At 39.6% G+C, this 11,782-nt stretch overlaps 1 long non-coding RNA gene across 1 annotated transcript; it reads left to right on the forward strand.

Moving 5' to 3' along the window:
- Positions 1 to 9,729: 9,729 nt before the first annotated feature.
- LOC103560035 (uncharacterized) lies at positions 9,730 to 11,364 on the forward strand. The gene is made up of 3 exons (XR_547101.2): positions 9,730 to 9,817; positions 10,831 to 10,968; positions 11,166 to 11,364. It is a non-coding gene; the product is annotated as an uncharacterized lncRNA (long non-coding RNA).
- The last annotated feature ends 418 nt before the right edge of the window (positions 11,365 to 11,782 follow it).

An 11,782-nucleotide genomic window follows, 5' to 3' on the forward strand; every position in this document is an offset into this window, starting at 1 on the left:
AAATCAATCAATGTGATACACTACATTAACAAAATGAAGAATAAAAAATCACATGATCATCTCAATGGATGCAGAGAAAGCATTGACAAGATTCAATATCCATTTATGATAAGAACTCTCAATAAAATGGGTGTAGAAGGAAAGTACCCCAACGTAATAAAGGCCATATATGACAAACCCACAGCCAACAACACGCTCAACAGTGAAAAACTGAAAGCTATTTCTCTAAAAACTGGAACAAGACAAGGATGCTCACTATCACCACTTTATTCAACATAGTATTGGAAGTCCTAGCCACTGCAATTAGGCAAGAAAAAGAAACAAAAGGTATCCAAGTTGGAAAGGAAGAAGTAAAACTGTCACTATTTGCAGATGGCATGATTCCATATATAGAAAATCCTAAAGAATACACCAAAAAACTGTTAGAAATAAATAACAAATACAGTAAAATTTCAGTGTGCAAAATCAACATACCAAAATCAGTCACATTTCAATACACTAAATGAACTAGCATAAAGAGAAATCAAGAACACAATCCCATTTATAATTGCAACAAAATGAATAAAATACCTAGGAATAAATTTAACCAAGGAAGTGAAAGACCTGTATTCTGAAAACTATGAGATATTATTGAAAGAAATTGAAGAAGTCACAAAGAGATGAAAAGATAGTCCATGCTCAACGATTAGAAGAATTAGTGTAATGAAAATGTCCATAATACCTAAAGCAATCTACAGATTCAATGCAATCCCAATCAGAATCCCAATGACATTTTTCACAGAAATAGAATAAAGAATCCTAAAATTTGGGGCTGGCCCCATGGCCAAGTGGTTAAGTTCGTGCACTCTGCTGCAGGTGGCCCAGTGTTTCATTGGTTCGAATCCTGGGCATGGACGTGGCACTGCTCATCAAGCCACACTGAGGCAGTGTCCCACATGCCACAACTAGAAGGACCCACAATGAAGAATATACAACTATGTACTGGGGGGCTTTGGGGAGAAAAAGGAAAAATATAAAATCTTTAAAAAAAAAAAAGAATCCTAAAATTTATATGGAACAACAAAAGACCCCAAATAGCCAAAGCAATCCTGAGAAAAAAGAACAAAGCTGGAGATATCACACTCCCTGATTTCAAAATATACTACAAAGCTATAGTAATCAAAACAGAATGGCACTGACAAAGAAACAAACACACAGAACAATGGAACAGGATTGAGAGCCCAGAGATAAAACCACACATCTATGGATAACTAATCTTCAACAAAGGAGCCAAGAACATACAATGGAGAAAGGAAAGTCTCTTTAATAAATGGTGTTGGAGACACTGGAGAGCCACACGCAAAAGAATGAAAGTAGATCATTACATTACACCATACACAAAAATTAACTCAAAGTGGACTAAAGACTTGAAAGTAAGACCTAAAACAATAAAACTCTTAGAAGAAAACATGGGTAGTACACGCTTTTTGTCATCAGTCTTAGAGTATCTTTTTTAATATCATGTCTCAGGCAAGGGAATCAAAAGAAAAAAATAAACCAATGGGACTACATCAAACTAAAAAGCTTCTGCATAACAAAGGAAACAATCAACAAGGAAAAGACAATATACCAATTTGGAGAAAATCTTTGCAAATCATATATCTGATAAGGGGTTAATATCCAAAATATATAAAGAACTCATACAACCCAACAACAGAAAAACAAACAACCTGATCAAAAAATGGGCAGATGAGAACAGACATTTTTTCCAAAAATATATACGTGGCCAATAGGCACATGAAAATATGTTCAACATCACTGATTATTAGGGAAATGCAAATCAAAGCTACAATGAGATATCACCTCACACTCATCAAAATGGCTATTATTAAAAAGACAAGAAATAAATGTTGGAGAGAATATGGAGAAAAAGGAAACCTCGTACAGTGCTGGTGGAAATGTAAATTGGTGCAGCCACTATGGAAAACAGTATGGAGATTCCTCAAAAAATTAAAAATAGAAATACCATATGTTCCAGCTATTCCACTTCTGGGTATTTATCCAAAGAACACAAAAATACTAATTTGAAAAGATATATGCACCCTATGTTCACTGCAGCATTATTCACAATAGCCAAGACTTGGAAGCAACCCAACAGCCCATCAACAGATGAATGCATAAAGAAGATATGGTATATATCTATATACAACAGAATACTGCTCAGCCATAAAAATGATGAAATCTTGCTGTTTGCAACAACATGGATGGACCTTGAGGGTATTATAAGTGAAATAACTCAGAGAAAGACAATTACTGTATGATTTCACTTATATGTGAAAGATAAACAAAAAAATACGTAAATACAGAGAACAGACTGGTGATTACCAGAGGGGAAGGGGGCAGGAGGAGGCTGAAAGAGGTAAAGGGGCACATGTGCACAGTGATGAATGGCAACTAGACTTTTGGTGGTGAACACGAAGCAGTCTATACAGAAGTCAAAATATAATGAGGTACACCTGAAATTTAAATAATGTTATAAACTAATGTGACCTCAATTTTTAAAAAAGACAAGACATAACAAGTACTGTAGAGGATGTAGAGAAAAGGGAACATTTATGCACCATTGAGGAGAATGTAAATTTGTACAGCCACTAAGGAAAACAGTGTGGAGATTCCTCAAAAACTTAAAAATAAAACTACCATATGATCCAGCAGTCCACTTCTGGGTATATAGCCAAAGGAAATGAAAGCAGGATCTCAAAGACATATTTGCACTCCTACATTTATTGTACCATTAATCACAATAGCCAAGACATGGAAACAGTAAGTGTCCATCAATGGGTGAGTGGATAATGAAGATGTGAGAGATAGCTAGATAGACAGATAGATAGATAGATATCACATACACGTACATACACATACACAAACACTCATGCTCAGTCATGAGAAAGAATGAAATCCTGCCATTTATGACAACATTACGCTAACTGAAATAAGTCAAACAGAGAAAGATAAAATATGGTATGATATCACTGATACATGGAATATAAAAAAGCCAAACTCATAGAAACAGAGAGTAGATGGTGGTTGTCAGGGGTTAGAGGTTGGGGGTAATGGGGAGATGTTGCTCAAAGGGTATAAACTTCTGGTTAAAAGATGAATAAGTTCCAGGAATTTAATAAACTGTATTGTGATTATAGATAACAACACTGTACTATGTACTTGGAAGTTGCTAAGAGCTAAGCTGTAATTTCTTCAAGGAGGCGATTGTGTTTCTATAGTGACTTAACAATCAGCCTCTATGAGTAGAGTGCTTGGAACAACCAACTAGAGGTGAGAATATTTTCAAAGAAGTTGAGAAAACACTATACGACCTGAAGTGGAATCTGCCAAGATGAGTTACAAACGATAATTGTAAAATATATATGTGTGTGCATGTATGTGTTCATGTGAAAGCAGAAAGACTTAGTTGGGAAAATTACAACGCTTATGAAAATGTAAGTTGCTTAAAGCCTGTGGTTACTCATTGTAGTATTCATTATCAGGTACTTCATGGAAAACGTGTAAATCTGTCACGTGTTATTGACGTGGTAGTATCAACAACGAACTTCAATCACCTGTCTATTCCAGGAATTTTTATCAGAAATAGAAGCTGAGTATCCTGACTTAAAGAAGAATCAGATGGAAATTATAGGACTGAAAAATTTCATAACCCAAATAAAAGACTCACTGTAAGGGGCCAAATAGCATAATGGAGATGACAGAGGAAACAGACAGTGAATTTGAAAATAGAACTTACACAATCTGAACAACAGAGAGAGAAAAAACATTGGAAAAAAATTAACAGATCCTCAGGGACTTGGGAACAATATCAAAAGATCTAACATGCATGTCATCAGTGTCCCAGAAGGGGAGGAAAAATAGTCTGGTTCAGAAAAATAAATATTTGAAGAAAGGATGACTGTTTTCCAATTTGGCAAAAGGCATAAACTTGCAGATTCAAGAAACACAATGAACTTCAAAAAAAAAGAAAATCGACTCAAAGAATTCCATGTTCAGACACATAATACTCAAACTGCTGAAAACTAGAGACAGAGAAATGGTTATGAGCAAGGCCAAGGAAAAGTTACACTTAGCACACAGAGAAACAGAAATCGAAATGATATAAATTTCGTATCAGAAATCATGACCACCAAAAGGAACAGGAACTATAAATGTAACTGTACAGAAAAGAACTGTCAACCTAGAATTCTATATCCAGTGAAAATGTCCTTCAGGAAAAAGTGGTGAAATAAAGATGGTTTCAGATGAAGGAAAGCTAACAACACATTGTCACAGACATGCTCTAAAAGAAATGGTAAGGTTAATTCTTTGAAGAAGGGAAATGATATTAGAGGAAACCTTGGAACGTCAGGAAAAAGTAAAAGCAACAGAAATGGTCAAGATCTGGGCAAACATGACAAACTATTCTCCTCTTGATTCTTGAAAATAGATATGACAGTTGAAAGCAAAAATTATAACACTGGTGAGATTTTCAATGTATTTAGATGTAATACATATGGAAGCTAAAACATAAAAAGGACAGGGTAAAGGGACCAATACGATGCGAGGTTGCTATATTCCACTTGAAATTATAAAATATTAATTCTAGGTAGACGATGAAAAGTTTCAGTATGTTTATTGTACTCAGGGAAAACAGAGGGAACAAACAAAACAAATAATAAAATGGTAGACTTAAGGATAAACATACCAATCATCACATTAAATGTACATGATCTAAACACAAAAATTATTATACAGAGATTTGCAAAATGAATTTTAAAAAAACAAGACCCAACTATATCCTGTCTATAAGAAACCCACATTAACTACAATGATGTATGTAGGATAAAAGTAAAGATTAGGGGGAAAAGAGATGCAATACAAACACTAACAAAACTAAGATGGGTGGGTATATTAATATCAGATGAAGTAGACATCACAGCAAGGATAATTAACAGAGATAAAGAGGGACATTAAAATAATGATAAAAGAGACTATTCAACAGGAAGACATAAGAATCCTAATTGTATGAGCACCTAACACACAGCTTCAAAATACTTCAGTCAAAACCTGATAGGCAGAAAAGGTGAAATGGACAAGTCCACAATTTTAGTTGAAGAATTCACCATTCCTCTCTCAATAACCAATAGGACAAGTAAACAGAAACTTAGGGAGGATATACAAAAAGTGAACACCATCAACCAAGTGGATCTACTTGCCATTTATAGAACACTGTACCCACCAAAAGCAGATAAATGTTGTTTTCAAGTGCACACAGAACTTCATCAAGATAGGGCCATATCCTTGGTTATAAAACAAACTTCAACAAATTTCAAACAATTCAAGTCATACAAACCATATGAAATCATACTACCCAAAGCATACGTATTACCTGACTGTTAGTACACAGGATTCTAAAATGCGCCACCTACAAAAAAAATTTCTGCCCCCTGGTGTGTAATCCTATATAATCTCAGATTGTGAATATGATGGGATATCACTCCTATGATTATGGTAGATTATATGGTACAGTGTACTTTAAAAAAGGGAGATTATCTGGGTGAGCATAACCTAAACACATGAGGTCTTTAAACAGGGTCTAGAGGTCAGAGACAGAGGAACTCAGACACTCAGTGTGAGAGTGACTTTGACGGACGGGGATTCTCCATTGATGGCTCTGAAGATGGACAGGACCACACGGCAAGGAATGTGGTGGACTTTAGCATCTGAGAATCTATCCCAGCTGGTAGCCACAAAGAAAGAGAATGACTGCAGTCCCAAAACTGCAAGGAATTGAATTCGGCACAACCACATGAGCTTGGAAGAGTATCCGGAGTTCCAGATGAGAACACATTTCAGCAGGCACGTTGATATCAGCCTTCTGAGAACCTGAGCAGAGAACTCAGACACACCATTCCTAGATTTCTCATCTACGGAACTGTGAGCTAATAAAAGCTGCTGTTTTAAGCTGCTAAGTGTATGGTGCTTTGTTACATAGAAATAGAATACTTTTTCCCCAGTTTTATTGAGAAATAATTGACAGGCATCACTGTATACGTCGATGGTGTACAGCATGATGCCTTGATTTCTATAGATTGAGAAGTGATTACCGCAAGAGGTTCCGCTAACATCCATCTTCACCTATAGATGCAATAAAAAGAAAAGAAAAAGGAAAAAAAAATGTTCTCCTTGTCATGAGAACTCATAGAATTTAATGTGCTGACCATAATAAAAGTAAACTTGGAATAGAGACGAAAGATAACAGGAAAATCTCCAAACACTTGGGAAATAAGCCACGCAGGTCAAAATCATTCATGGGTCAAGGGAAATTAGAAAATGTTTTTAACTGATCAAAAATGAAGTATGTAACATATCAAAATATGTGGGATGCAGCTAACATAGTGCTTCAAGGGGAATGTACAACTTCAAATGCCCATATTACAAAATAAGAAATGTCTCAAATTAACAATCTAAGCTTCCAACTCAAGAAACTAGACAAAGAAGAGCAAAATAAACTGAAAGCAACGAGACGAAAGAAGAGATTAGTGGAAATCAATGAAATTGGAAAAGGAAAAACAATAGAAAAACTCAATGAAACCAAAGCTGTTTCTTTGAAAACATTAGTAAAATTGATGAACTTTTGGCAAGATGCACAAAAGAAGAGAGAAGACACAAGTGACCAGTACCAGAAATGAAGGAGGTGCCATCACTACAGACCTAAGAGACATTAAATGGAAAATAAGGGGCTGCTACAAACAATGCCCCACACATAAATTCTGCAACTTAGGAGAAAACTGGCCCACTCTTCAAAAACCTGCTCCCAAAACTTATCAAGGAGAAAGAGATTATCTGAGTGATTGTATATCTAATAAACAATTTGATTTTGTAACTAAAAACTTCCTTAAAAAGAAGTCTCCAGACCCAGAGGGTTTCACTGGTAAATTGTAGAAACCAAATAACATCATTTTCACACAATCTTTTCCAGAAAATAGAAGAGGAGGGACTATTGCCCAGCTCAACTTATGAGGCCAGTATTACCTCGATACTAACAGCAGATAAAGGCAGTGTACAAAGACTACAGACCAATATCTCTCAGGAATACAAACAGAAAACTTCTCGACAAAACATTAGAAAACCAGAAACAGAAGTATATAAATAGTATACATCATCACCAACTGGGGTTTCTCCCAAGAATGCAAATATTGTTCAATATTAGAAAATTAATCAATATAATCCACAATATTAACCACATACAGAAGGAATACCACACGATCAATTGATGCAGAAAAGGCATTTCAGAAAATTCAACATCCATTCACAATAAAAACTCAGCAAACCAGAACTAACAGGGACCTTCCTCATCCTGATAAAGGACATCTACAGAAAACGTATAGCTAACATCATATGTAATGGTAAAGGAGGAAAGTCTTCCACCCCAAAACCTGCAACAAGGCAAGGATGTCCACTCTCACCACTCCTATTCCGCATCAGCCTGGAAGTCCTCATCAGCACAAGAAGTCAGAGAGAGAGAGAGAAGGGGCATATGGATTACAAAGGAGGAAAGAAAGTCACCCTTATTGGCAGATGGCATGATTGTCTTTGTAGAAAATCCCAGGGAATCTGCAAAAACACTCCTAGAATTGACAAAATGGGTTTAGAAAGATCACAGGTTGCAATGTGACACACCAATCTATTGTATTTCCATATGCTAGCAATACACAATCAGAAACTAATATTTTCTTAAAATAATACCACTTTCAATAGCTCCCAAAAAATCAAGTCATTGGATGTAAATCTCAAATATTATGTGTACGAGCTGTGTGAATAAACTACAGCTGCCGGGGCCAGCCTGACGGCACAGCGGTTAAGTGCACACGTTCCACTTTGACGGCCTGGGGTTCTCCAGTTGGCATCCCAGGGGCGGACATGGCACCGCTTGGCAAGCCATGCTGTGGTAGGCCTCCCACATAGAGTGTAGAGGAAGATGGCCACGGATGTTAGCTCAGGGCCAGTCTTCTTCAGCAAAAAAAGGAGGACTGGCAGCAGATGTTAGCTCAGGGCTAATCTTCCTCAAAAAAAAAAAAAAAAAAAACAAACTACAGCTGCTGATGAAAGGAATAAAAGAAAACCTAAACAAATGGACAGCCTTCCCTGGTTGTGAACTGGAAGTATCAGCATCTCTCCAAAAATGATATGAAATTCAAAAGCAATTCCTATTAAGAGACCGACCTGACTTGTAGATCTAGAAAAGCATAGTCATAACTATTCTGAAAAAGAAGAATAAAGCTGGAGTAGTCACATTACCCAATTTTCAGAATCACTGTAAAGCTAATGCAACCACACCAAACTGGGATGCCTTACCTGTTGTGCTTAAGATCCAATTATTACAGCAGCAACTTTTGAAAAGAGAATACAGCTTTATTGTGACATTGATCTGCAAGGAGACAGGAGGCATCAGCTCTCAGATCCGTCTCCCCACTGAGGGCTTGGGGCAAAACTTATGGGATGAAGGGCAGGACAGTCTGAAGTGTGGAGACAGATGACTACAGGTAAGCGGAAGTGAGGTAATTAATGGTCTGTGCAAGAATAGTCCAGCTTCAGGGCTCTTCATAGGACACATGGTCACAAAACGGTGCTATTAGCATGATCTGAGGGTGGAGTTTTCAGCCTCTTGACGTCAAAAGCTCACTTATCGGGCGTTTGTGCAGGCCCAGATGAGGAGTTGGTGGTCTCAACTGGCTGGAACTGGACTAGGGGTCATTTCTCAGTTCCTGAAAAACCACTCTTAATTATTCTGTTGATACGATGGGGTCAGTTGAAATGGTCCTAGAGGGCCTGTGGTTACACCACATTAGCAAGAGAGTGTGGTATTGGCAAACGGATAGACAGAGACCAACAGAATGCAATAAGGAGTGGAGAAAGAGATCAAAGAAAGAATCAGGTGTTTGTAATGGTGTCAGATTAATTGGACCACCGCATGCAAAAAGTAACTGATCTCAACTAAAACCTCACATCTTATACAAATATTAACTTAAATGGATCATAGATCTAAAGGTAAAATGTAAATCTATCAAATTTTTACAAGAAAACATAGGAGAAAGTCTTCCTGACCCTGGGTTATGCAAAGAGTTCTTAGAAATTATATCAAAACCATGCCCATTAAAGGAAACTTAGACTCCATCAAAATTAAAAACTTTTGTCCTGCAAATGACACTCTTAGAAAGTCAAAAGATGGATACAGACCCAGAGAAAATATTTGCAAATCATATGTCTGACAAAGGACTTGTGTCTAAGATACACAAACAACTCTCAAACTTAACTGTAATGAAAACAACCCAAATTTTAAAATAGGCAAAAGATGTGAACTGAGACTTTGCCAGAGGTAGACAGCAGGCAAACAAGCACAGGAAAAGATATTAATTCTCACGAAGCTCACCCTCCACTGCTGAAGAACCTGACTCCAAGTATTTCAATGGTCACTTAAGGTGCCTGAAGCAACTCAGGACTCCTAAGCCCTCATCATTCTCTCCCCTAGTGGTGCTTTTCTCCAAGGCACCCCCAGAACTGATCAGTCACCTGAGAGAAGAGGAAAACTCCTTAGACCAAAAGGCAGCCAGGTATTGGCTTCCCCACCCAGCACACACAACCTCCAGCCAGCCAATAGAAGTAGCAAGACAGAATAGGAGGCGGGGCCTGCCTGGTCTCCATGGTAATCCCTGGCAGGTGGAAGTGAGGAAGAGGCTCAATGCAGCCTTGGTAGCACTGGATGCAGATGTCTTAATGGGGGTATTGAACGGTAGGGAGGGAATTCATGGGGGAACATGGTGGGAGGAGGAGAGTTAGAGTGCGTAGAGGGGGCATGAGGGGTCCAGGGAGTGTCATAAGGGGGTGCTATGTGTAGAGAAGTATGTAGAGGGAGGACGTGTTTCGGAGAAGAGGGAGGCTGCTATGAGCAGACAGAGAAGGAGTCCAAAGGGTCAGGAAGCTGGTTACAGAGGGACAGAGATGGTGCTGGAGGGAGACAGGCCTTGTAATGGGACATATGAGTGCACAGGGAGAGGACTTAGAGCTCTAGGTGCTCTAAGAAGGTCTTAGAGGAGCCAAGTGAGAGGTTATGGGGGATGGGGGAAGGGAGGAGCTTATGGGTGAATAGTAAGGGTCAGAGCATGACCTCACAAAGTCATAGGGACCAAGTGAGGGATATTATAAAAGCGACAAGCAGAGAGCTATTGGAGACATTAGAGGTTTCATAGGGTGAGAGTTTTATGTGGAGACAGTGAAGTTTTTACAGCTGACAACTGAGAGTGTTAAAGTGTTGAGTGAGGGTCTTCTTAGTAGGGTGTTTATAGGTGCAAAGAGAAGGCTGCTTTGGAGGATAATGAGGGTGTTATGGGAGCAAATTGTGATAGTGGGTCACCTGAGATTTCAGGGAGTCCGAGTGACAGCCAACAGAGTCAGTAAGGGATTTTGGATGACAGTGGAAGGGGCAAGAGAGACATGCTATGGGGTTCTGCAAGGCAGTTTTAGAAGATGGTGGAGGTTATAGGATACAGGGAAACGGCAACAGGAAACAGAGAGGGATTACAGGGCATGGGGATGTGGGGAACTGGGAGTTCTAGGGGACAGAGAGGTATCAAAAAGGGATGGGGAGAGGTTAGAGGGGACATGGTGGGAGTTAGAGGGAGTCAGTGAGAATTTCAAAGGGGTCAGTGAAGAATTTAGAGGAGCCAAGAGGGTGAAAAGGAGGAGGTCAGAGGGGATGGTAGAGTCCATAAGCCATACTGAGCCATACCCGTTCCCTGCCCCCAGGCACTTGAAAAAATGTGTGAGGACTGTGGTGAGCCGGAGGACTCTGAGAGGCCCCCTAGGGACCACTTCGTGCTGTCACTCGTGGCCTACTTCCTGTGTTGCCCCTTAGGCGCTGCAGCTTTGTACTATTCTAACCAGGTGAGAATCTGCATCATGTCAATCCTCCCCTCCCCTCCCTCTCCATCCTGGCCCTTACCCTGAACCAACTTCATCCACGTTCTTCCTCCTGTGGGCTCAGGTCCCCACCCTGGGTCCTTACAGTCCCATAGCTGAAGCCCATCCAACAACCCTTTTAAACTCATCTGTTGCTATTCTGTCTCTCCTCACAAACTCAGACAAAACGCTACAACGATAGGAATGAACGAGCCTTGGCAGTGGTGGCCTCCCGGAGGGCCTTCAGATTATCAATTGCATCAATTATTCTGGCATGCCTCAGTACACTCAATGCCGTGTTGTGGCTCATAACGGAACAGTTATCTCGGTAACCTGCTCTCCAATTCGTGAACAAACCACCAAATATATACATCAGCATTACTCACATGGCTCAAAGTCTCCATTTGGGCCTGATGGGACAGTGGCTTCTCAATGTCTAGAGTGCCAAGTGTTGCCAACCTGAGCCAGCACCTTGAGGTTGTTAATGGGGTAAGGAAGTGTAGCTCAGGCATCCCATTTGACCTGACCTCAACTCCAACTCTGGGACCCTGCCAAGGGATGGGTGCCATAGGAGAGAGGGTACAGCACTGTTTCCCCAGGGCAGCCTACCCTCCTGCCCACATTCACACATTCATGACATAAATCTATTTATGCCAACCAATGGCCTTGACCATGCTGCCAGACTCTGGGGACATAGCAGTGATCACATCAGATCCAACCCCACCCCCTCAGAACTTAGAAACCAAGGTGGCAGACAGACACATCACCAGACAGTGACAGTCCACAGTGGTCCAGTCTC

The sequence above is a fragment of the Equus przewalskii genome, chromosome 9, assembly GCF_037783145.1.
Source record: "Equus przewalskii isolate Varuska chromosome 9, EquPr2, whole genome shotgun sequence".
NCBI lineage: Eukaryota > Metazoa > Chordata > Mammalia > Perissodactyla > Equidae > Equus > Equus przewalskii.